Here is a 25,051-nt window from a genome sequence, read left to right as displayed (position 1 = left end):
TCCTAAGGACATCCCGGTATCTCTAGTAGACACAGAGTTATGGGCCTGCAAAGTATAGTCTAATGCATTTCCTATGGACGGGTTGTTTGTTTACGTTTAGCTTAATTACTCGGCCCCTGTTTGTCGTAGCTCAATGTTTTTAGTATGGTTAGATGGGGGACAAATTGGAATATAACATACTCAAAGGACATTGCCGTATCTACAGTAGAAACAGAGTTACGAGCCTGCAAAGTATAGTCTAATGCATTTTCTATGGAGGGGTTTGTTTGTTCACGTATTGCTTAATTACTTGACCCTGTTCTTTCGATTAAAAATAATAGCATATCTTTAGTGTAGCGGTTATCGCATCCGCCTCACTCCCGGAAGGCCACAGGTTCGAAACCGCGAAGTTTTTTTTTTTGCTTGGAACATGCAAAGACCTTTATAATTATCCGAACATTTGTGTCAAGGTCACATTATTTACATCCCCGTATCTCTGGTAGAACCAGAGTTACGAGCCTGCAAAGTTTATTTTCAAAAATCAAAAGTAACCTTCTAACAATAAGTGAGACAAAAAATAAGTTGACGACGATATTGAGGTAGCCTCAAGTTTAAAGTATCCTTGTATGGGGAGCAAAGAGTACTATAACATATCCAAAGGAGATCCCAGTATCTCTTGTAGAACAAGAGTTATGAGCCTCCAAAGTTTAGTGCAAAAATCATAAGTAACATAATAAAAATAAGTGAGACGATACCAAAGTTGACGAACATTTTGCTTAATATCTCGGCCCCTGTTTGTCGTAGCTCAATGTTTTTAGTATGGTTAGATGGGGGAGAATTTGGACTATATCACATCCTAAGGACATCCCCGTATCTCTAGTAGACACAGAGTTATGGGCCTGCAAAGTATAGTCTAATGCATTTCCTATGGTCGGGTTGTTTGTTTACGTTTAGCTTAATTACTCGGCCCCTGTTTGTCGTAGCTCAATGTTTTTAGTATGGTTAGATGGGGGACAAATTGGACTATAACATACTCAAAGGACATCCCCGTATCTCCAGTGGAAACAGAGTTACGACCCTGCAAAATATAGTCTAACTCATTTCCTATGGAGGGGGTTTGTTTCTTTACGTTTTGCTTAAGTACTCGGCCCCTGTTTGTCATAGCCCAAAGTTTTTAGTATGGTTAGATGAAGGACAATTTGGACTATAACATATCCTAAGGACATCCCCGTATCTCTAGTAGACACAGAGTTATGGGCCTGCAAAGCATAGTCTAATGCATTTCCTTTGGACGGGTTGTTTGTTTACGTTTAGCTTAATTACTCGGCCCCTGTTTGTCGTAGCTCAATGTTTTTAGTATGGTTAGATGGGGGACAAATTGGAATATAACATACTCAAAGGACATTGCCGTATCTACAGTAGAAACAGAGTTACGAGCCTGCAAAGTATAGTCTAATGCATTTTCTATGGAGGGGTTTGTTTGTTCACGTATTGCTTAATTACTTGACCCTGTTCTTTCGATTAAAAATAATAGCATATCTTTAGTGTAGCGGTTATCGCATCCGCCTCACTCCCGGAAGGCCACAGGTTCGAAACCGCGAAGTTTTTTTTTTTGCTTGGAACATGCAAAGACCTTTATAATTATCCGAACATTTGTGTCAAGGTCACATTATTTACATCCCCGTATCTCTGGTAGAACCAGAGTTACGAGCCTGCAAAGTTTATTTTCAAAAATCAAAAGTAACCTTCTAACAATAAGTGAGACAAAAAATAAGTTGACGACGATATTGAGGTAGCCTCAAGTTTAAAGTATCCTTGTATGGGGAGCAAAGAGTACTATAACATATCAAAAGGAGATCCCAGTATCTCTTGTAGAACAAGAGTTATGAGCCTCCAAAGTTTAGTGCAAAAATCATAAGTAACATAATAAAAATAAGTGAGACGATACCAAAGTTGACGAACATTTTGCTTAATATCTCGGCCCCTGTTTGTCGTAGCTCAATGTTTTTAGTATGGTTAGATGGGGGAGAATTTGGACTATATCACATCCTAAGGACATCCCCGTATCTCTAGTAGACACAGAGTTATGGGCCTGCAAAGTATAGTCTAATGCATTTCCTATGGACGTTTTGTTTGTTTACGTTTAGCTTAATTACTCGGCCCCTGTTTGTCGTAGCTCAATGTTTTTAGTATGGTTAGATGAAGGACAAATTGGACTATAACATATCCTAAGGACATCCCGGTATCTCTAGTAGACACAGAGTTATGGGCCTGCAAAGTATAGTCTAATGCATTTCCTATGGTCGGGTTGTTTGTTTACGTTTAGCTTAATTACTCGGCCCCTGTTTGTCGTAGCTCAATGTTTTTAAAATGGTTAGATGGGGGACAAATTGGACTATAACATACTCAAAGGACATCCCCGTATCTCCAGTGGAAACAGAGTTACGAGCCTGCAAAATATAGTCTAACTCATTTCCTATGGAGGGGGTTTGTTTCTTTACGTTTTGCTTAAGTACTCGGCCCCTGTTTGTCATAGCCCAAAGTTTTTAGTATGGTTAGATGAAGGACAATTTGGACTATAACATATCCTAAGGACATCCCCTTATCTCTAGTAGACACAGAGTTATGGGCCTACAAAGCATAGTCTAATGCATTTCCTTTGGACGGGTTGTTTGTTTACGTTTAGCTTAATTACTCGGCCCCTGTTTGTCGTAGCTCAATGTTTTTAGTATGGTTAGATGGGGGACAAATTGGAATATAACATACTCAAAGGACATTGCCGTATCTACAGTAGAAACAGAGTTACGAGCCTGCAAAGTATAGTCTAATGCATTTTCTATGGAGGTGTTTGTTTGTTCACGTATTGCTTAATTACTTGACCCTGTTCTTTCGATAAAAATAATAGCATATCTTTAGTGTAGCGGTTATCGCATCCGCCTCACTCCCGGAATACCACAGGTTCGAAACCGCGAAGTTTTTTTTTTTTTGCTTGGAACATGCAAAGACCTTTATAATTATCCGAACATTTGTGTCAAGGTCACATTATTTACATCCCCGTATCTCTGGTAGAACCAGAGTTACGAGCCTGCAAAGTTTATTTTCAAAAATCAAAAGTAACCTTCTAACAATAAGTGAGACAAAAAATAAGTTGACGACGATATTGAGGTAGCCTCAAGTTTAAAGTATCCTTGTATGGGGAGCAAAGAGTACTATAACATATCCAAAGGAGATCCCAGTATCTCTTGTAGAACAAGAGTTATGAGCCTCCAAAGTTTAGTGCAAAAATCATAAGTAACATAATAAAAATAAGTGAGACGATACCAAAGTTGACGAACATTTTGCTTAATATCTCGGCCCCTGTTTGTCGTAGCTCAATGTTTTTAGTATGGTTAGATGGGGGAGAATTTGGACTATATCACATCCTAAGGACATCCCCGTATCTCTAGTAGACACAGAGTTATGGGCCTGCAAAGTATAGTCTAATGCATTTCCTATGGACGTTTTGTTTGTTTACGTTTAGCTTAATTACTCGGCCCCTGTTTGTCGTAGCTCAATGTTTTTAGTATGGTTAGATGAAGGACAAATTGGACTATAACATATCCTAAGGACATCCCGGTATCTCTAGTAGACACAGAGTTATTGGCCTGCAAAGTATAGTCTAATGCATTTCCTATGGTCGGGTTGTTTGTTTACGTTTAGCTTAATTACTCGGCCCCTGTTTGTCGTAGCTCAATGTTTTTAGTATGGTTAGATGGGGGACAAATTGGACTATAACATACTCAAAGGACATCCCCGTATCTCCAGTGGAAACAGAGTTACGAGCCTGCAAAATATAGTCTAACTCATTTCCTATGGAGGGGGTTTGTTTCTTTACGTTTTGCTTAAGTACTCGGCTTCTGTTTGTCATAGCCCAAAGTTTTTAGTATGGTTAGATGAAGGACAATTTGGACTATAACATATCCTAAGGACATCCCCGTATCTCTAGTAGACACAGAGTTATGTTCCTGCAAAGCATAGTCTAATGCATTTCCTTTGGACGGTTTGTTTGTTTACGTTTAGCTTAATTACTCGGCCCCTGTTTGTCGTAGCTCAATGTTTTTAGTATGGTTAGATGGGGGACAAATTGGAATATAACATACTCAAAGGACATTGCCGTATCTACAGTAGAAACAGAGTTACGAGCCTGCAAAGTATAGTCTAATGCATTTTCTATGGAGGTGTTTGTTTGTTTACGTATTGCTTAATTACTTGACCCTGTTCTTTCGATTAAAAATAATAGCATATCTTTAGTGTAGCGGTTATCGCATCCGCCTCACTCCCGGAAGGCCACAGGTTCGAAACCGCGAAGTTTTTTTTTTTGCTTGGAACATGCAAAGACCTTTATAATTATCCGAACATTTGTGTCAAGGTCACATTATTTACATCCCCGTATCTCTGGTAGAACCAGAGTTACGAGCCTGCAAAGTTTATTTTCAAAAATCAAAAGTAACCTTCTAACAATAAGTGAGACAAAAAATAAGTTGACGACGATATTGAGGTAGCCTCAAGTTTAAAGTATCCTTGTATGGGGAGCAAAGAGTACTATAACATATCCAAAGGAGATCCCAGTATCTCTTGTAGAACAAGAGTTATGAGCCTCCAAAGTTTAGTGCAAAAATCATAAGTAACATAATAAAAATAAGTGAGACGATACCAAAGTTGACGAACATTTTGCTTAATATCTCGACCCCTGTTTGTCGTAGCTCAATGTTTTTAGTATGGTTAGATGGGGGAGAATTTGGACTATATCACATCCTAAGGACATCCCCGTATCTCTAGTAGACACAGAGTTATGGGCCTGCAAAGTATAGTCTAATGCATTTCCTATGGACGTTTTGTTTGTTTACGTTTAGCTTAATTACTCGGCCCCTGTTTGTCGTAGCTCAATGTTTTTAGTATGGTTAGATGAAGGACAAATTGGACTGTAACATATCCTAAGGACATCCCGGTATCTCTAGTAGACACAGAGTTATGGGCCTGCAAATTATAGTCTAATGCATTTCCTATGGACGGGTTGTTTGTTTACGTTTAGCTTAATTACTCGGCCCCTGTTTGTCGTAGCTTAATGTTTTTAGTATGGTTAGATGGGGGACAAATTGGACTATAACATACTCAAAGGACATCCCCGTATCTCCAGTAGAAACAGAGTTACGAGCCTGCAAAGTATAGTCTAATGCATTTTCTATGGAGGTGTTTGTTTGTTCACGTATTGCTTAATTACTTGACCCTGTTCTTTCGATTAAAAATAATAGCATATCTTTAGTGTAGCGGTTATCGCATCCGCCTCACTCCCGGAAGGCCACAGGTTCGAAACCGCGAAGTTTTTTTTTTTGCTTGGAACATGCAAAGACCTTTATAATTATCCGAACATTTGTGTCAAGGTCACATTATTTACATCCCCGTATCTCTGGTAGAACCAGAGTTACGAGCCTGCAAAGTTTATTTTCAAAAATCAAAAGTAACCTTCTAACAATAAGTGAGACTAAAAATAAGTTGACGACGATATTGAGGTAGCCTCAAGTTTAAAGTATCCTTCTATGGGGAGCAAAGAGTACTATAACATATCCAAAGGAGATCCCAGTATCTCTTGTAGAACAAGAGTTATGAGCCTCCAAAGTTTAGTGCAAAAATCATAAGTAACATAATAAAAATAAGTGAGACGATACCAAAGTTGACGAACATTTTGCTTAATATCTCGACCCCTGTTTGTCGTAGCTCAATGTTTTTAGTATGGTTAGATGGGGGAGAATTTTGACTATATCACATCCTAAGGACATCCCCGTATCTCTAGTAGACACAGAGTTATGGGCCTGCAAAGTATAGTCTAATGCATTTCCTATGGACGTTTTGTTTGTTTACGTTTAGCTTAATTACTCGGCCCCTGTTTGTCGTAGCTCAATGTTTTTAGTATGGTTAGATGAAGGACAAATTGGACTGTAACATATCCTAAGGACATCCCGGTATCTCTAGTAGACACAGAGTTATGGGCCTGCAAAGTATAGTCTAATGCATTTCCTATGGACGGGTTGTTTGTTTACGTTTAGCTTAATTACTCGGCCCCTGTTTGTCGTAGCTTAATGTTTTTAGTATGGTTAGATGGGGGACAAATTGGACTATAACATACTCAAAGGACATCCCCGTATCTCCAGTGGAAACAGAGTTACGAGCCTGCAAAATATAGTCTAACTCATTTCCTATGGAGGGGGTTTGTTTCTTTACGTTTTGCTTAAGTACTCCGCCCCTGTTTGTCATAGCCCAAAGTTTTTAGTATGGTTAGATGAAGGACAATTTGGACTATAACATATCCTAAGGACATCCCCGTATCTCTAGTAGACACAGAGTTATGGGCCTGCAAAGCATAGTCTAATGCATTTCCTTTGGACGGGTTGTTTGTTTACGTTTAGCTTAATTACTCGGCCCCTGTTTGTCGTAGCTCAATGTTTTTAGTATGGTTAGATGGGGGACAAATTGGAATATAACATACTCAAAGGACATTGCCGTATCTACAGTAGAAACAGAGTTACGAGCCTGCAAAGTATAGTCTAATGCATTTTCTATGGAGGTGTTTGTTTGTTCACGTATTGCTTAATTACTTGACCCTGTTCTTTCGATTAAAAATAATAGCATATCTTTAGTGTAGCGGTTATCGCATCCGCCTCACTCCCGGAAGGCCACAGGTTCGAAACCGCGAAGTTTTTTTTTTTTGCTTGGAACATGCAAAGACCTTTATAATTATCCGAACATTTGTGTCAAGGTCACATTATTTACATCCCCGTATCTCTGGTAGAACCAGAGTTACGAGCCTGCAAAGTTTATTTTCAAAAATCAAAAGTAACCTTCTAACAATAAGTGAGACAAAAAATAAGTTGACGACGATATTGAGGTAGCCTCAAGTTTAAAGTATCCTTCTATGGGGAGCAAAGAGTACTATAACATATCCAAAGGAGATCCCAGTATCTCTTGTAGAACAAGAGTTATGAGCCTCCAAAGTTTAGTGCAAAAATCATAAGTAACATAATAAAAATAAGTGAGACGATACCAAAGTTGACGAACATTTTGCTTAATATCTCGACCCCTGTTTGTCGTAGCTCAATGTTTTTAGTATGGTTAGATGGGGGAGAATTTTGACTATATCACATCCTAAGGACATCCCCGTATCTCTAGTAGACACAGAGTTATGGGCCTGCAAAGTATAGTCTAATGCATTTCCTATGGACGTTTTGTTTGTTTACGTTTAGCTTAATTACTCGGCCCCTGTTTGTCGTAGCTCAATGTTTTTAGTATGGTTAGATGAAGGACAAATTGGACTGTAACATATCCTAAGGACATCCCGGTATCTCTAGTAGACACAGAGTTATGGGCCTGCAAAGTATAGTCTAATGCATTTCCTATGGACGGGTTGTTTGTTTACGTTTAGCTTAATTACTCGGCCCCTGTTTGTCGTAGCTTAATGTTTTTAGTATGGTTAGATGGGGGACAAATTGGACTATAACATACTCAAAGGACATCCCCGTATCTCCAGTGGAAACAGAGTTACGAGCCTGCAAAATATAGTCTAACTCATTTCCTATGGAGGGGGTTTGTTTCTTTACGTTTTGCTTAAGTACTCCGCCCCTGTTTGTCATAGCCCAAAGTTTTTAGTATGGTTAGATGAAGGACAATTTGGACTATAACATATCCTAAGGACATCCCCGTATCTCTAGTAGACACAGAGTTATGGGCCTGCAAAGCATAGTCTACTGCATTTCCTTTGGACGGGTTGTTTGTTTACGTTTAGCTTAATTACTCGGCCCCTGTTTATCGTAGCTCAATGTTTTTAGTATGGTTAGATGGGGGACAAATTGGAATATAACATACTCAAAGGACATTGCCGTATCTACAGTAGAAACAGAGTTACGAGCCTGCAAAGTATAGTCTAATGCATTTTCTATGGAGGTGTTTGTTTGTTCACGTATTGCTTAATTACTTGACCCTGTTCTTTCGATTAAAAATAATAGCATATCTTTAGTGTAGCGGTTATCGCATCCGCCTCACTCCCGGAAGGCCACAGGTTCGAAACCGCGAAGTTTTTTTTTTGCTTGGAACATGCAAAGACCTTTATAATTATCCGAACATTTGTGTCAAGGTCACATTATTTACATCCCCGTATCTCTGGTAGAACCAGAGTTACGAGCCTGCAAAGTTTATTTTCAAAAATCAAAAGTAACCTTCTAACAATAAGTGAGACAAAAAATAAGTTGACGACGATATTGAGGTAGCCTCAAGTTTAAAGTATCCTTGTATGGGGAGCAAAGAGTACTATAACATATCCAAAGGAGATCCCAGTATCTCTTGTAGAACAAGAGTTATGAGCCTCCAAAGTTTAGTGCAAAAATCATAAGTAACATAATAAAAATAAGTGAGACGATACCAAAGTTGACGAACATTTTGCTTAATATCTCGGCCCTAGTTTGTCGTAGCTCAATGTTTTTAGTATGGTTAGATGGAGGACAATTTGGACTATATCACATCCTAAGGACATCCCCGTATCTCTAGTAGACACAGAGTTATGGGCCTGCAAAGTATAGTCTAATGCATTTCCTATGGACGTTTTGTTTGTTTACGTTTAGCTTAATTACTCGGCCCCTGTTTGTCGTAGCTCAATGTTTTTAGTATGGTTAGATGAAGGACAAATTGGACTATAACATATCCTAAGGACATCCCGGTATCTCAAGTAGACACAGAGTTATGGGCCTGCAAAGTATAGTCTAATGCATTTCCTATGGACGGGTTGTTTGTTTACGTTTAGCTTAATTACTCGGCCCCTGTTTGTCGTAGCTCAATGTTTTTAGTATGGTTAGATGGGGGACAAATTGGACTATAACATACTCAAAGGACATCCCCGTATCTCCAGTGGAAACAGAGTTACGAGCCTCCAAAATATAGTCTAACTCATTTCCTATGGAGGGGGTTTGTTTCTTTACGTTTTGCTTAAGTACTCCGCCCCTGTTTGTCATAGCCCAAAGTTTTTAGTATGGTTAGATGAAGGACAATTTGGACTATAACATATCCTAAGGACATCCCCGTATCTCTAGTAGACACAGAGTTATGGGCCTGCAAAGCATAGTCTAATGCATTTCCTTTGGACGGGTTGTTTGTTTACGTTTAGCTTAATTACTCGGCCCCTGTTTATCGTAGCTCAATGTTTTTAGTATGGTTAGATGGGGGACAAATTGGAATATAACATACTCAAAGGACATTGCCGTATCTACAGTAGAAACAGAGTTACGAGCCTGCAAAGTATAGTCTAATGCATTTTCTATGGAGGTGTTTGTTTGTTCACGTATTGCTTAATTACTTGACCCTGTTCTTTCGATTAAAAATAATAGCATATCTTTAGTGTAGCGGTTATCGCATCCGCCTCACTCCCGGAAGGCCACAGGTTCGAAACCGCGAAGTTTTTTTTTTGCTTGGAACATGCAAAGACCTTTATAATTATCCGAACATTTGTGTCAAGGTCACATTATTTACATCCCCGTATCTCTGGTAGAACCAGAGTTACGAGCCTGCAAAGTTTATTTTCAAAAATCAAAAGTAACCTTCTAACAATAACTGAGACAAAAAATAAGTTGACGACGATATTGAGGTAGCCTCAAGTTTAAAGTATCCTTGTATGGGGAGCAAAGAGTACTATAACATATCCAAAGGAGATCCCAGTATCTCTTGTAGAACAAGAGTTATGAGCCTCCAAAGTTTAGTGCAAAAATCATAAGTAACATAATAAAAATAAGTGAGACGATACCAAAGTTGACGAACATTTTGCTTAATATCTCGGCCCTAGTTTGTCGTAGCTCAATGTTTTTAGTATGGTTAGATGGAGGACAATTTGGACTATATCACATCCTAAGGACATCCCCGTATCTCTAGTAGACACAGAGTTATGGGCCTGCAAAGTATAGTCTAATGCATTTCCTATGGACGTTTTGTTTGTTTACGTTTAGCTTAATTACTCGGCCCCTGTTTGTCGTAGCTCAATGTTTTTAGTATAGTTAGATGAAGGACAAATTGGACTGTAACATATCCTAAGGACATCCCGGTATCTCTAGTAGACACAGAGTTATGGGCCTGCAAAGTATAGTCTAATGCATTTCCTATGGACGGGTTGTTTGTTTACGTTTAGCTTAATTACTCGGCCCCTGTTTGTCGTAGCTTAATGTTTTTAGTATGGTTAGATGGGGGACAAATTGGACTATAACATACTCAAAGGACATCCCCGTATCTCCAGTGGAAACAGAGTTACGAGCCTGCAAAATATAGTCTAACTCATTTCCTATGGAGGGGGTTTGTTTCTTTACGTTTTGCTTAAGTACTCCGCCCCTGTTTGTCATAGCCCAAAGTTTTTAGTATGGTTAGATGAAGGACAATTTGGACTATAACATATCCTAAGGACATCCCCGTATCTCTAGTAGACACAGAGTTATGGGCCTGCAAAGCATAGTCTAATGCATTTCCTTTGGACGGGTTGTTTGTTTACGTTTAGCTTAATTACTCGGCCCCTGTTTATCGTAGCTCAATGTTTTTAGTATGGTTAGATGGGGGACAAATTGGAATATAACATACTCAAAGGACATTGCCGTATCTACAGTAGAAACAGAGTTACGAGCCTGCAAAGTATAGTCTAATGCATTTTCTATGGAGGTGTTTGTTTGTTCACGTATTGCTTAATTACTTGACCCTGTTCTTTCGATTAAAAATAATAGCATATCTTTAGTGTAGCGGTTATCGCATCCGCCTCACTCCCGGAAGGCCACAGGTTCGAAACCGCGAAGTTTTTTTTTTTGCTTGGAACATGCAAAGACCTTTATAATTATCCGAACATTTGTGTCAAGGTCACATTATTTACATCCCCGTATCTCTGGTAGAACCAGAGTTACGAGCCTGCAAAGTTTATTTTCAAAAATCAAAAGTAACCTTCTAACAATAAGTGAGACAAAAAATAAGTTGTGTAGTGCCAGTTTTTAATAAGTTTTCATGTATGGGATAAGTTTTTTATAAAATATTTTACAATAGTGGAATTTTAGGTTATTTTTAGTTAGTGCAGGCAATATTCAATCCCTAGTTTTAGCTTCAACCATAAGTTCAAAGAAATTCTGTTCGCAGGCACCATTATTAACTTGTCACATTTATCAAACTTATAAGAACGTACACCGAGGTATGGGGTTAAGAACTGACCCGAGCGCTGGTCGCCAGGGAGAAGCTTAACCCTATGTCTCTTTCATTTGTCGCGCCATGGCGGCGGCATCTATTTTAGAATGTATGGGAACGGGTCCAGGTAGTTTCGCGGCCGAATTCTATTTGCCCCTTTCTCTTCAATTCTACCGAGTTTTCTTTGTCCTGCCCAGATCCTCGCCGTAAGATAATTGCCCGCTACACTTATTTTTGTTCCCCTCACACAAGGTTACCAATGGACCTCACAAAGGTCATCAATTTGAAAGAGTGTATATATTGTTAGGTATTTTTGGGAACTTGTCAAAGTTCTTGATTTTATTATTTGTTCTGTGTGATTTTTGTGGGCGATACCTGGTACGACATTAAGTCGCGGTTTTCTGGCACCCTGACACCGACGCTAACCTCTGGTACGACATTGAGTCGCGGTTTTCTGGCGCCCGAACAGGGACGCTGACCTTCGGGTCAAACGTTTAACACGCGGGAAGCTGCTAAATATTTTTATTGGCCACCTACCATCCGGGTCTTGAAAGTGGCTAACGTTAATTGGCCAAGGGTCAATCCGGGTCCCAAAAGTAACCACGTGGGTCAAGGTTTTAAAACGGAGGACTTGGAAGAGAATCGAGAGTCTGGACCAGAAATCAATGGAAGAAGCTAGGAACGAGGGTTCTCCCGTTTGACCCGAGAATAAACTTCAATGTCGGAACTTCGACTTCTTGATAGGACCCAAGCATTGGGCTAACAACGAAGAGGCCAAGAAGCGAGCTCGTACAGATGATTTAAAAAGAAGAAGATTTCGAAAGAATCGCGATTGCGCGTTCGCCAAGATACAGAGAGTGCGGAACCGATGACGCGAAAGCGAAACAATAAACCAGGGTTGCCAGGAAAGATGGATTGAGTACAATTTTGTTTTTGTTTATTTTGGAGGGGATTGTTGTTATGTTTATGTTTATTTTGGAAGGGTTTTGCATGGGGGTTTAAGTTGATAAAATGTTTTAATTTGTAATTAGTTATTTTAAAGTTAAGTCCAAAAGTTACTGCATGCTATGTTCAAGTTTAAGTGCTAAGTTTAAGATGTCATTAAAAGAGGAAGATTTCATTGGTAACCAAAGAGTGTTCTTTTAACATAAGCCTATATACCCTAAGAGTTATTTCATGAACTCGCTACCCCCTAATAGTGCCAGGGTAAGCGAAGGGAACTCGGATGATTAAGTAGAAGTTATTTGTAGCATAGGAGCTCCGGATGCAATCAGACATAAAGTTAAGATAAGAAAGGTAAAACTAAAGGTTATATAAGTTTGATGATTCAGATATAAAGGTGGTCTTGCATTGCTACGAAGGGGTTGCCTTAAAGTTAAAGATTAACGCTACAAATTGGGGGCCCAGCCGGGATAAGGTTCATCGAGTTTATAGTTTAAGATATAGGGTATAAGAAGTTAAAGATAAATAACAAAGGCGATAAGATCAATGTTTACAGGCTGAGTTATGCTTTGAATTTTTTTCGTATCCAAATTTTTTTTTCTCTCTTTCTTAAATTTTACTGTAAATTGTTGAAAAGATTAGGATATAGTTGAAACAGGATAGATTGATGAGCAAAGATATTTATTCGAGGTTTAGTGTTGACTTATCGGAAGCTCAAAAAAGGGCGCGACGTAATCGTTACACACAACGCGCAGATATGAATGGTACAAATCAACCTCTCACGGGGAACACCTCCCCGGCTTTTGCTAGTCCGGCCACTTCAAGGAGTAACTCTCCAAGTAGAATAACAGCAACTGGGACAACGGGAGGAAATGTTATAAATCCACCCATTGCATCCCAAAACCAAAGTGCTTTACAGCCAACTGTAACAGGGGGAAACCCTAATACACAGTTCGTCAGTATGGCTTTATTCAACCAATTAATGTTAAAGATTAACACGATTGTAGATCAACAGGTTCAGCAAGCTAACGATATTAGGACGCTAGTAAATAATAACACAGCCCCGGTGCTAAGCGCGCCAAATCAAACCACCCCTAGTCTCGCTACGGGGGGAACAGGGGTAGCCGCGAATTCTTCAAGTATAGGGATGGTCCCTACCAACCCGATTTTACCCCAGGGGGGAGGAAATGTCTTGCCACCGTCAATGAGCCCACTGCCGTCCACGACAGGTAGTCTAGCGACGGTCAACGCGCCGCAACAAAGTTTAGTCAGTCCCCCCATGATCCCTTTGTCTGCCGCGGTGACAGCTCCCGTACAGTTTCTCGGTAACCCCACCGATGCGGGTCCAAAGGATTTTTTACGCCGTGCCAGGCAAATGATGATGACATATAATATTATAAAAAAAACGTCTTGGTTTGGACCAAGGCCGAAAAAACAAACGATATGTGTGAGGTTTATCAATTGGCTGAAGTTTCAGATATTGCAATTTTTTTAGTTATTTTTATCCATTTAATCCTTAATCAATATTAAATTCAATCAACTGATTTTACTGTTAATCGATCTATTCCCTCTAAATTAATTGAAAAAATTACATATCTACGCTTTTTCAAGAACAATTACATTTTCCGAAAACATTTTATCATGAAATTAATTATTTTGAAGGGAGTACGTGTTGAGGGATTTAATATTGAATATTTGAAATACTGTGTCTAAAAAGGCCAAGCGAACTTTGACATAATTCGAAAGGAAGATGTAAATATTTAATAGTGGATGCCAAACCAGGGTGTTGCACGAATTCATACATTTAATTTCGTATATCGAAATGCTACATTTCTAATGTCGCGACTGTGAAAGAAAGGTTGCACTGCAATTTTCATCTTCGTACTTTATACTTTCTTGGGGGGGGGGGGGGTTAAGTTAAGTGTGACCTTCTTCGTTTAACTGGTAATGAATGGAAATGAATACAAAAGCCATTGGTACTGAAACGTATTTCTTTTTATGTAATCTTTACCTATACCTTTGGTTATATTTATACCGATATCATATTTTTCCAGTGCTACAGATAGCTACTTACTAACAAAAACCTCACAGGATAAACGATGTTGCTTTGTCTTAAGTATACGGCATTCGTTTATTAACTAGTCTGAACAAAATAAATTTAAATTATCATATTTTTTTTAACATCAGTCTTCTTAGCAACTTACCGATTTAAAGGAATAGCGACGTAATTTAAAAATTATCTCAAATCTAAAGAAAACCTTACTTTTTTGAGAGTATAAACTCTTCTGATTCCAAAAATATGCTTGATTAATATTTAAATATGAAGGAAAACACAGAAAAAACACTTTGAAAACTTGAAATTTGGGGGGCAAAAGCAAATTTGCGGAGAAGATTTTTGGCGGGTTTTCTCCTTGCTACGTCACTCACGGCATCTCGCGGAAAAGCCAAGCGCGCGCGCCCGAGACTCCCGAGTATACCAATGCCGCGCGAATCTGAATAAAATAGGCTTAACGCGTCGCTGAGACACTTATAGGCGTCACGTGAGCGACATCAAGAGTGAAAGTTTCTCCTTACTACGTCATAAAGCGAAACAAAATTTTAACTAGGCCTTTTCCAAACACTAAACTTTGATTGCAATTTTACTAATTTCTACGAAACCAAATACAAATCATAATAAACTAGATTTTTCAAGGATTTTTTTAGCATTTTAAGTTTGTGGGTGACGAAAATTATGTCGCTAACACTTTAAGTTTTTTTTTTTGATGCAAACTTGAAAATTTGTCAAGCCAGCAACAATTAAAACTATGTCCGTCAAGTGCTTACACGAAATCCCTTCAAAATAATTAATTTCATGATAAAATGTTTTCGGAAAATGTAATTGTTCTTGAAAAAGCGTAGATATGTAATTTTTTCAATTAATTTAGAGGGAATAGATCGATTAACAGTAAAATCAGTTGATTGAATTTAATATTGATTAAGGATTAAATGGATAAAAATAACTAAAAAAATTGCAATATCTGAAACTTCAGCCAATTGATAAACCTCACACATATCGTTTGTTTTTTCGGCCTTGGTCCAAACCAAGACGTTTTTTTTATAATATCTGTTACTTCAGTCTTAATGTAATTAAATTTTGAATAATTATGTTTGCTTTACCGTCATACATTTGGGGTTGATCTATTTCTAATTGCTTAAAGAAGTACTTCAGTATCGTTAATTACATTTAACTTATATCCAATAACATTGATTTCGATAAGCATATAATGTTGCACTTTATTTATGAAAGAAGCTTAAAAACGACGGTATTTGAAATATGGAAGAAAAATATTTGTTTCGTACACTGTATACGTATACAGTGGTGTCGAGATCAGATTAACAGCTTCCTTTATGTACAACCCCCAATACTGCCAACGGGTGATGTCATACTAAATTATACAGGGTGTAAATAAATGTTTAGAATTCATGTTTTATTGTATGCAAGTGACAACGAGTGACAAGGTACAAAAAGAATACTGGAGAATGCAACAAAATATTTTAAAGCACTGTCCTACGATTAGTCTTAGAACGTGGGCCTCAAATTGCAACCTCTTAACTGTTTGGTAAACACCTCAACGTAAATATTCGACGTTTCTACCATTGTGGTTTAGGCAATCTTCCAGACGACTGTCCATGTCTTGCAATACATTTGCAAGCAGTAAACTCATGACGCATGGTAAGACTAATGGTATTGCCGTCTTGGGAAATCCTCGTCCGTTAAGGCTTGATGTAGGGGGTATGATAATGCCAGTAATGATGCCCTTGTTAACTGGCACAAACAGTAGAATGGCTTAGTGCAACTTCTTGTTCCACCGCTCTACTATTAGCATGAATTGGCTTCAAAACGTGCTACGATGTCAAAATCTATATCCTCATTACAGACTATACAGTCTCTTCTACGTTCATGATCTTGCACTACCGAAATCACGAAGGTGCTCGCCAATGTCGGAAAAGGTGCTTCGCACCGGATGTTGTCGGTGTGGAAACCGTTCGGCATAAAGCACTGCCTTTAGTTGAACGTTACTGCGACCTTCACCCAAAAAAACATCCTGTCCAATTTGTCCTGGTTAGAACAGGTTGGCATTTTGCTAGGAAACGAGACCAACTACTGTAATTCTACTACTTAGCTCCTACACTGAAGACCCTGTATATCAAAAGGGACCGGAAGTACCTCAAAGTTGAGTTTTCAAAGATTGCCAGATTGAGCAGGTCATGGGATTTAAAGTGATGAAGGTCGCTTTAACGTTCAACAAGTGACACCGCGGTATGTTTTTGGTGCTCCAATGTCCTCACCCGATAGGTCCAAACAATTACCATCCTGGTTTTTCGGCTCAGCGTTGCGGTATTGCCGGTTCCATTAGAAATACAAGGTCTGTAGTGTTACAATTGTAACAATACTCCTGTTAAAAAGGCACACAAACTGTACCCCCGCCCCCTCCCCCCAAAACACTTTTAAATTTCGCGCCTTTTCAATGGCTCTCTTTTCAATATGGGAAAAATGATTTTAAATTTTTTAAGTGTAAGAATTAAACAGGAAAATGGAGGCTGAGTGAAAGATAAGTGTAGTTTTAATTATAATTTGTTAGTTTAATTATAAGGTATCCATGAATTTACCAAAAACATTCGTGTTTTGGGTTAATTTCACATTAATTATACTTAATTAAGTTTAATTTAACGGTTTATCTAGTGTGGATTTAGTTTATAATACAAGTTTCAATGAAATATTAACTTTAATTGCAATTACTCTAAAATATGTATGCGCTTTTGATGTATTTTAATGATGAATTAAATTAATTCGAAAGCGAAATAGGAAACATCTGTGGCTGTGCGAAAAACTTGCGTTGTTTTAATCTTAATTTGAGCGCAGTTCGGGAGAGTGGATTAAGCTTAAAAGTATAATTTATTGGAATTTTTTACCCTAATTGGAATATTTTGTGCAGTTTAACATTTTTGCCACAGTCATTATTTTACCCTAAACTTTTGAATTTCGCGCCAATTAATCTACTTTAAACATAGTTGAAATTAACAGAAGTGTGAAATAGAAAACATTGGGATTTACCAACGGCTTGGGTAGTTTTAATCTTAATTAAACAGTTTATTTAAAAGTTATTTGAGCTTTTTATCCAAAAAATGAATATTTTTGGTTTAATTTCACGTTAATTATATTTAATTGATTTAAAATTAACGTAAGATTGTATTTCGGCAGTGTACATTTAGGTTATAAATGACTTTCAATATATACTTAACCTTAATTGCAATTTTTAGTGGGTTTTGACTCTTATTTTACCTTAAACTTTCAAATTTCGCGCCTATTAATGTACTTTAAAGATAATTTAAATTAACTAAGTATGAGATAGAAAACATGGGGCTATACTAACAGCTTGTGCAGTTTTAATCTTAATTAAGTATTTTATTTCAAAGTTACTCGAGTTCTCATCCAAATATGTATATTTCATGTTTAAATTAACGTTAATTATACATAATTAAGATGAAATTAATGAAGGATTGAGGTTTGGCAGTGTTGATTTAGCTTATAAAATGAGTTTCAAATCACCTTAATTATAAAGTTTAGAAGAGTTTTTCATTCTTGCCAACACAATGTGTTAAACTTTTATCATACCACGTGCTAAATTTGCGGTAACATAAAAATCATCTATAACATATGTTAATGAATGATGTGATTCTATAGTTTAGCAACTTTGGCTTCAATAACAGTAATTAAATTAAATACCTAAACAATTCATAGCAATTTAGACAAATAAATGTGAACTGTGGAGATAGCCAACAACGTAACCCTCCGTTGCTGACGTGGTTACGTTGGAAAAATCTGCGCTGATGTAAACATGGAAATTATTTGACTAATTAAATTACATAACGACACTGTCCTCCTGGATTAATCAGCACCACTGTTACTTATATTTATGAATTAACAAAATCCACTGTTGGTAACAAATAGTTAAGCTGCGCTAACGTAAACATCACGACTCTGCAGTAGGGAAAACATATTAAACTTTTTGTCATCTTACGAGTAGTATTTTGAAGTTTTCGATCTTTTCACAGGGTGAAAAGCATTATCTTTATTTCAACACGTTAATAATTTGAATAGGTATGCCATTTATTGGAAGCGCACACGGTAAATACAGCATAAAAAGCCTAGTGTTAACCCGGTTAGGCTATGTTTCTAGCATAAAATTGAGCAGACTATACACAGGATTCCAAAAAAAAAAATGAGAGCTGGAAATCAGCCTTTTTAATAATCTTTAAAGAGTAACTAAAATAGGGTAATGGCAGCCCTCTGCCTTCGACTGTATTAAGCTCTATGGGGAAATAAGATGGGGTGCTATTAGTCTATACAACTTAAGCCTTGGCCGTAAAGAACGTTCAAAAACTTACTTTAAATGATATAAAAACCTCTGTTAACTGTAATTATTTACCTGAATTACTTTTCTAGACGAAAATTCGACCTGATAACGACGTATTTCTTATTAAGGGTGCTACAGTTAATTAGAAAATACATATAAAGGTGCTCAAGCTCGGTTGAAATACCAAAGTAATTTGTTAGCGTCCACTGCTAAGAAATTAGGAAAATCAGCAAGAAAGCCAACATTTGAAATATGTCAACGTAACTTGTTAGCACCCACAAACCTAGGCCCTTCTAGTTGTCAACGAGAACGAAATGTAGAATTAGGTTTAAGCGTGCTATAAGGTTAGGCTGACTTCTGGCCCAAAAGTAATTTTTTGACGTACTATCTTAATTAGTTAAATTACAAAAATTAGAATTCATTAATTAAAAATCGAAACACGTAAGTTTCCCATTTAATAAATGCTTGTTAATTTAGAAGTATTCCGAAAACTAACTTCGCTATACTTTTCCCGTATGACCTATGACCATTTCGTTAAAAAACCGAAAATTTTTTAATGCTTTTTCTATGGGACGCTAACCCTAAAAGGTGTGACTTTTTCTTTAACATTACGGAAGGGTGTCATGTCATATCTACAAGGGCCTACCGGCCCTGTAGAATAGATGAGACTACTTTTGTACAAAGGTGGATCCCTAGCATGTTGATGGGACCCGCCTCTGACTGGTACTATACGGAGGCATTTGACAGAAGTAGAGTATTTACAACGTGGGATGATTTCGAGAAAAGATTAAGAAAAGAGTTTGAAAGAGAGGGGGCTGACGAGCTGATAAAGGATAAAATGGCTTTAAGAGTTCAAAAACCGCTAGAGTCGGTGGCCGATTATGCCACCGCATTGCTGAAACTTATAGGTCAGTTGAACAAACAGCCCGATCCAAAAGAACAGATAAGGTATATTTACCGTAACTTAAGAATAGAACTCCAGGGTTATATTAAGTTAAAGCATATAGAAAGTGTTCGCGAACTAATCGACGACGCTTCAAACGTTGAGCGCTGTGTTGGGAAGCAGAGAAACGTAAGTGAGGTTGTTATTAACAGGACTGAGGGGGCAAAACCTTTAAACCCTCAAACTCCTAGTTTCACTCCTACCTGTCAATCATGTGGGAAAAAGGGGCACACAGCCAATAATTGTAGAATAAACAAACCTAAGGTAGAAAACAAGCCTATTCAGGGTGGAGGAAGTTATTATAACGCCGATGTACAATGTTATAATTGCCAACAATATGGGCACAAGGCACCATGGTGTAAGAATCCCAGGGTGGAAAGGCAGCGCCCAAAGTCGGGAAACGAAAACGCGGACACCCAAAGTCGAGCCGTGGGTTCGTCCGCGCCCAAACAATAAAGGAAGAAGGGGCCGACACGGGGGAGATATGGCCGACTGTAGAGGATCTTTTAAATGGTGGTCGGGATTTTCTACATATATTTTTAGGGACCATACCGTGTCAGGCATTAGTTGATAGTGGCTCAACTCATACAATAATTAACAGCGCACTTAAGCCATTGATAGAGAAGTTAGGTTATAAGACCACCAATAAGATTTCAGCATTGGAACAGCCAGACGGGTCATTAGTATCTATTGAGGGGACCGTAAATTTAACTTTCGGATTGCCAAGAAAACAATTAGATTTTCAAGCAGTTTATGTATCGAATATAGCTTATGAGTGTGTTCTAGGACGCGATATTTTAGGAGCGACAGGTATGATAGCGGATTTTGGTAAGGGAAGATTTAAGTGGTCAGATAGGGAAGATGAAGTTTTTAAGTTTAAGAATGAGATAGAAGAAGCAGGGAAGATTTATGCCTTATCATCCGCGCCGTTGGGTTTAGGTCGTCCTCAGAATACCAGAATAGATTATGAAGGGATTTCCGATGCTCTATCCAGAGCACCACTAGAACCAAATGAAAAACAAATCCTAGAAAACTTAGTATCAAACTATGAATCAATTTTCTCCACTTTTCCGGGAAAAACCAAGTGTATTGAACATTATATAGATATAGGAAACCACCACCCAATAGCAAGTGCCCCTTATAGATACTCCCCTGCTAAACGAGCCCAAATGGATGTTTTAATTCAAGATATGTTAGATGAGGATATTATAGAACCATCAGATGGACCATGGGCTTCGCCGGTAATTATGGTATCTAAGAAAGATGGAGGATTTCGTTTATGTGTGGATTACCGAAAGATCAATAGCATAACGCGAAGGGATGCGTACCCCATGGCTAGAATAGATGATATCTTGGATAGCATCCAAAAACCAAAGTATATAACGACCTTGGATATGACCAGTGGATACTGGCAAGTACCACTGCACGAAGCTCACAGGGATATAGCCGCCTTGGTAACACATAGGGGTTTGTTCCGACCCAAGGTTCTCATGTTCGGACTCACATCGGCACCAGCGACATTCCAAAGAATGGTTAATAACTTGTTTGGAGATTTATATGGAATGGGTGTTTGTGCATATTTAGATGATTTGATCATCGCCTCTGGAGACTTTAAGACGCACATGAGAACCTTGGAGGAAGTATTTAATAGACTAGCTAAAGCGGGGTTAACGGTAAAGGCTTCCAAAACCAATTTTTGCCAGAAGGAATGCAGGATTTTGGGTCACCTGGTAAATAATTTAGGCATTAAGGTTGACCCCGAGAAAACCTTTACCATGAGTGGCTATCCAACCCCATGTAACGTCAAACAATTAAGGCGATTCTTAGGTATGGCTAGCTACTACCGAAGATTTATCGAAAACTTTTCAAAGATAGCGGATCCCTTAAACGCCCTGTTACATAAAGACCCCGTATTTAAATGGAAAGATATTCATGAACAGGCATTTAATAAGTTAAAGACATGTCTGTCTTCAGCACCACTTCTTAGCTCCCCCAATTACGATTATCCGTTTATAATCCATACGGATGCTTCAAACACCGGTCTAGGAGCCGTGTTATCACAGAATATAGATGGGGAAAAGCACGTGGTGCAATTCGCCAGTTGTTCGTTAAGTGCAGCTGAGCGAAATTATTCGACCACCGAAAGGGAGTGTTTGGGTGTCAGATGGGCGATTGAGAAGTTTAGGCCTTACATAGATGGCACCAAGTTTGAGTTATACACGGATCATAGTGCAATCAAATGGCTCCATACCGCTCCAGATCCAACGGGAAAGTTTGCCCGGTGGAATAACTATTTACAAGCCTTTGATTTTACAATTCATCACATTCCGGGTAAATCTAACGTGACTGCAGACGCGTTAAGTAGGTTACATGAAGAAGACCACCCGGAAGGGCACATCTCCGCCTTACGAAAAGCTGAGCCGACCATAGTTCGTTTCGATAGGGAGGAGATGGTTAAGGCACAAAGGGGCGATGAACGGTTAGGCGCTCTAATAGCGTACCTAGAAGAAAATACAGTACCTGCCCAGCAAGAGCTGCAGGTCTGGGTTGAGAAAGTGGCGCCACTCTGTGATATCCGTGAAAATATTTTATACAAAGTTATAGAAAAATTTTCAAACGGGTGGGACAGTTTCAAGATTTGGGTACCGGAGTCCCTTAGGGCTCGGGTGTTACATTTAAATCACGATATACCCAGCGCAGGTCATTTAGGGGTTAAGAAAACCGTAAGAAGGGTAAAAAGCCAATTTACATGGCCAGGATTGACCTTAGACGTAATAAATTATATAAGATCTTGTAAAAAGTGTCAAACCCATAAGGTACCGAATTTGCTGCCCGCAGGGCTTATGAAACCTAGTGATGTAAGCGAACCATGGGAGGTCATCTCCATGGATTTAAAAGGTCCCTTCCCACGCAGTAAGAGAGGATTTAAATATATTCTGGTGGTCACTGACTACCTAACAAAATGGGTAGAAATTATACCACTGCGTAATGCATCCACGAAACCCATAGTTAATCATCTCATTGATGATATTTTCACGCGGTTTGGTTTACCATCCTGCATAGTTAGCGATAATGGTTCCTGTTTCGTTGCAAAGTTAATGAAACAAGTTTTTGAGAAATTACAAATTAAACAGCGATTTACATCCTTGCATTCGCCACAAAGTAATGGTTTGGTTGAAAGATATAATCGCACTATAGGAACCCTTATCGCAACGTTTATCGAGGGTAACGAACAGAGGGATTGGGACAGATACCTCCAGCAATTCGCGATGGCATTAAGAACAGCTCCGCAGGAGACGACGGGCTTAACGCCCGCGTCTCTTATGTTTGGCCGAGAAATTAGAACGGCTACAAGTTTGATTGACGAGAAAGACCCAGATCAATTCTTAGATCCAGAAGTAGAGCAAATCTATGGGTTAAAGGTAGTTAAACGGGTAAACAAAGCCCTGGAACTCGCTCGTGAGAAGGTTAAAAAGGCGCAAAGCCGACAAAAAGATTATTATGACCAGCATCATAGAAACTTCGAATTTAATGAAGGTGATACCGTCCTACGGAAAACCCATTTCCAATCGAGTGCTGGCAATAATTATTCCGCAAAGTTAGATAAAAGATACCACGGTCCATACCGAATTGCGGAAAAGCTTTCACCTCACACGTATAGGTTACAAACTTTGTTAGGAAAAATGCTTAAAGCAACCTACAAAGTATCAAATCTAAAGCCTTACGTTGAGCGCACTGTGCATAAGCTACTAGATGACGATCTAGAAACGCTCAGTGATAAAGATAGTTCGGATGACGAGAACTCCAAAAATTCCGTCACCGCATCAGGTCGAACGTTAAGACCGAGAGATCCGATAACGGGTAGGGTTAAAGTATTGCGCAAGAAACAAGTTTAAATAATTTTTTTTTCCTGTCTCAGTTCGGTTCATGATAGGATAAATATTTAGGTTTTCGATAGTAGTAGTTAGTTTTGTTTTCGTAAATGGTGCACCTGTACATATTGATCGATCGTAAATTTAATTCACTTGATATATATATGATTTTTGGATTTTCAAGGTTATCTATGGCCATTTTGAGTAGGTTATGTTTCTATTATTATGATTTGTTTACGGCCTCACATCAGTATGGGGTGTTAGTGGATAAGTGCTTGCCTCATAATAAGGTCTCACGAGGACGTGTGACACTAAGTGGGGGAGAGTTGTAGTGCCAGTTTTTAATAAGTTTTCATGTATGGGATAAGTTTTTTATAAAATATTTTACAATAGTGGAATTTTAGGTTATTTTTAGTTAGTGCAGGCAATATTCAATCCCTAGTTTTAGCTTCAACCATAAGTTCAAAGAAATTCTGTTCGCAGGCACCATCATTAACTTGTCACATTTATCAAACTTATAAGAACGTACACCGAGGTATGGGGTTAAGAACTGACCCGAGCGCTGGTCGCCAGGGAGAAGCTTAACCCTATGTCTCTTTCATTTGTCGCGCCATGGCGGCGGCATCTTTTTTAGAATGTATGGGAACGGGTCCAGGTAGTTTCGCGGCCGAATTCTATTTGCCCCTTTCTCTTCAATTCTACCGAGTTTTCTTTGTCCTGCCCAGATCCTCGCCGTAAGATAATTGCCCGCTACACTTATTTTTGTTCCCCTCACACAAGGTTACCAATGGACCTCACAAAGGTCATCAATTTGAAAGAGTGTATATATTGTTAGGTATTTTTGGGAACTTGTCAAAGTTCTTGATTTTATTATTTGTTCTGTGTGATTTTTGTGGGCGATACCTGGTACGACATTAAGTCGCGGTTTTCTGGCACCCTGACACCGACGCTAACCTCTGGTACGACATTGAGTCGCGGTTTTCTGGCGCCCGAACAGGGACGCTGACCTTCGGGTCAAACGTTTAACACGCGGGAAGCTGCTAAATATTTTTATTGGCCACCTACCATCCGGGTCTTGAAAGTGGCTAACGTTAACTGGCCAAGGGTCAATCCGGGTCCCAAAAGTAACCACGTGGGTCAAGGTTTTAAAACGGAGGACTTGGAAGAGAATCGAGAGTCTGGACCAGAAATCAATGGAAGAAGCTAGGAACGAGGGTTCTCCCGTTTGACCCGAGAATAAACTTCAATGTCGGAACTTCGACTTCTTGATAGGACCCAAGCATTGGGCTAACAACGAAGAGGCCAAGAAGCGAGCTCGTACAGATGATTTAAAAAGAAGAAGATTTCGAAAGAATCGCGATTGCGCGTTCGCCAAGATACAGAGAGTGCGGAACCGATGACGCGAAAGCGAAACAATAAACCAGGGTTGCCAGGAAAGATGGATTGAGTACAATTTTGTTTTTGTTTATTTTGGAGGGGATTGTTGTTATGTTTATGTTTATTTTGGAAGGGTTTTGCATGGGGGTTTAAGTTGATAAAATGTTTTAATTTGTAATTAGTTATTTTAAAGTTAAGTCCAAAAGTTACTGCATGCTATGTTCAAGTTTAAGTGCTAAGTTTAAGATGTCATTAAAAGAGGAAGATTTCATTGGTAACCAAAGAGTGTTCTTTTAACATAAGCCTATATACCCTAA

At 38.6% G+C, this 25,051-nt stretch overlaps 1 long non-coding RNA gene across 1 annotated transcript; it reads right to left on the bottom strand.

Annotated features, from left to right (window-relative positions):
- Positions 1–15,590: 15,590 nt before the first annotated feature.
- Positions 15,591–19,197, bottom strand: LOC149698641 (uncharacterized). The gene is made up of 2 exons (XR_016382076.1): positions 16,352–19,197; positions 15,591–16,268 (listed from the first exon to the last, which is right to left on the bottom strand). It is a non-coding gene; the product is annotated as an uncharacterized LOC149698641 (long non-coding RNA).
- Between the last annotated feature and the right edge of the window lie 5,854 nt (positions 19,198–25,051).

Source organism: Phalangium opilio, unplaced genomic scaffold, assembly GCF_054372755.1.
Source record: "Phalangium opilio isolate 3A_F unplaced genomic scaffold, DU_Popi_V2 ptg000019l_1, whole genome shotgun sequence".
NCBI classification, from domain to species: domain Eukaryota; kingdom Metazoa; phylum Arthropoda; class Arachnida; order Opiliones; family Phalangiidae; genus Phalangium; species Phalangium opilio.
The sequence above is the reverse complement of the archived record's forward strand: the minus strand, read 5'-3'. Positions and strand labels throughout refer to the sequence as shown.